Here is a 2,884-nt window from a genome sequence, read left to right as displayed (position 1 = left end):
GACAGTATGTCTCTATAGTTCCCCTAAGGAAGAAGAAAATGACTCAAAGAGTCAAGAAAATATGAGCCGAAATGAGGAAATGGAGTGCTTAAGGAAAGATGAAACCATCATATGTCAATAAGTCCTACCTTGATCCAAAAGCCTTCATTAAATTCCCGCAAAAGCCCTATATGATTTCGAGTTGAGTGAGCTTACATTAGTGGTGATTTACATAAGGGGAAAGCTTATGGTACTTAGAGCCGGACTTGTGACATTCCCTTGAGAGAGATGAGCGTACTTCTCCACAATCCTTGTTTTGAGTTCTACAATCTAAAGTGAGATTTGCTTATGGAGAGTAGAGAAGGAAGAGTTTGGGTTCCACAATGAACTACGTAGTAGAGAGAGCTCCTTTGTGAGTTAAGTCAACTCTTGATGCTCTTGTGTCGCACTAGTACTCAAAAGGTTGTGTGTTGTTGATAATTCATTTGTGTTAAGGGCAATTGTTAGTCCCAATTGTTGCATGTTTGATTCACATTAGGGCAGCTGAAATATCCTTCTATTTTGTTAAAGTGGGGGTGGGAATTACCTTATTTGTTTGAGGACAAGCAAACGCTTAAGTTTAGGGGAGTTGATAAGTGGGGATTTTAACCATTATTTGCTCTCTTTTTACTTGCGATTTGGGCTTAAAATGCTTAAAGGTATTCTCGAAAACTAACATAATATACTTGCTTGCAGGGTTTGTTTACAATGAGCCAAANAAAGATTGAGTCTGGGGAAGGTCCTTCTGGGACGAAGTAGGCTAGATTTATTTGCTTTCCTAAATGTAATTAGGCCAAGTGCCAATAATGACTTACCTTTATTATCTTAGTGTCGTTTTGGGATTCGTATGTTCTTATATTAATGAAATGAGGCATTTATTGGCATCTAAGTTCTCCAAATCAACTTGTCGCTAGGCCTACCTCGGGCACAACGAGGCTCCCAAATTAGGACACGAATTTACATTCTCGCAATATGTGTTTAAATACTGCAAAATTTCTGAACCCTTACTGACTTGTCTACCTTTTTGTTTTTTTTTTACTTTATTCCCATCTCCTAAGGTTGGTTCACACATACTTGTATCATCAGCATACCTAATGGTCCTCCACACCCTCCTCTTCCAAGTGATCCTAAAAGCAAAGGAAAGATCAGAATAAATGATACAATGCAGTGCTATAATTGAGGAGGAGGAGGAAGAAGGCCTCACTATTCAGTATGTGGGGAAGGGAGCTGTTCTCAGGAACTGGACCGCCACACCATCCCGGGCCCGCCGAGTCCCTGGGTAGCTTGGCAGATTTTATTTCTATAGCCATTCTAGGCATTTAAAATTTTCAGTAACTTTGTTGTAAAGACTTGTTTTGTTTCAAAATAAATGCTCGATTTCATCGAGCCGTGTATGTCTGGATGTTGTTTAATTTTAATCAAATGCATTTGCTCTTTATTATTCATTACTATTTTCTACACTTTTCTTTCTACAACGTTATTATTACTTTTCCTGATGAACCGGTGGCTATGACATGTAATGAGGCAACACAACATAAGGATAGTGATTCGGATGAAGAAGACGAGATACCCGAGGAAGTTGTTAGAGAGGTGGAAAACTTTGAGAATAAGCCTAAGTCCAACCTGGACGAAATCGAAGCAGTAAACCTGGGGATGCTGAGACCGTCAAGGAGACTCGCATCAGCATTCACTTATCACCAACAAAGAAGGAAGAGTACATCCGTTTCCTAAAAGAATAGGAGGACATTTTCGCATGGTCATATGATGACATGACAGGTTTGAGCACGTCCATAGTGGCTCACAAGTTACCTACCAATCCAATGTGCCCGCCGGTGAAGCAGAAACTCAAAAGTTCAAACCAGACGAGCCTGAAAATCAAGGAGGAGGTTACCAAGCAGATTAAAGCCAAAGTTCTCAGGGTGGTTGAGTACCCAACCTGGTTAGCCCACGTTGTGCCAGTTCCGAAGAAAGATGGGAAAGTCAGAGTATGTGTTGACTATCGGGATTTAAACAAAGCAAGTCCCAAAGACGACTTTCCACTACCAAACATACACATCCTGATCGATAATTGCGCGAAGCATGAACTCCAATATTTTGTAGATTGCTTCGCGGGTTATCACCAGATTTGGATGGACGAAGAGGACACGGAGAAAATAACCTGTATTACACCATGGGGTGTATACTGTTACAAGATGATGCCATTTGGTCTAAAGAATGCTGGGGCTACCTACATGAGAGCCATGACAACCATCTTCCATGATATGATACACAAGGAGATAGAGGTATACGTGGACGACGTCATCATCAAATCCAAGAGGGCCGCAGACCACATAGCAGATTTGAGAAAGTTCTTCAACAGACTAAGGAGGTACAACTTGAAACTGAACCCCGCCAAATGTGCATTCGGGGTTCCCGGAGGAAAGTTATTGGGGTTCATTGTCAGCCGTCGAGGGATCGAACTAGATCCGTCAAAAGCCAAGGCTATTGAGGAGTTACCGCCGCCTAGGAGCAAAAAGGACGTGATGAGCTTCCTAGAGCGTCTCAATTATATCAGTCGCTTCATAGCACAGTACACAGTCATATATGAACCGATCTTCAAGATGCTGAGGAAAGATGCCGAGACAAGCTTGACCGAAGATTGTCAAAAAGCTTTTGAAAAAATCAAGGAGTACCTGTCCACACCACCGGTCCTGGTCCCGCTAGAGCCAGGACGACCTTTGCTGCTCTATCTATCCGTATTGGATGGAGCCTTCGGGTGTGTTCTGGGACAACATGACGAGACAAGGAGAAAGGAGCAAGCCATCTACTACTTGAGTAAGAAGTTCACACCTTACGGAGCACAGTACTCTTTGCTGGAACGTACTTG

This window comes from Nicotiana attenuata, unplaced genomic scaffold, assembly GCF_001879085.1.
Source record: "Nicotiana attenuata strain UT unplaced genomic scaffold, NIATTr2, whole genome shotgun sequence".
Classification (NCBI taxonomy): Eukaryota; Viridiplantae; Streptophyta; class Magnoliopsida; order Solanales; family Solanaceae; genus Nicotiana; species Nicotiana attenuata.
This window is presented reverse-complemented; position numbering follows the sequence as displayed.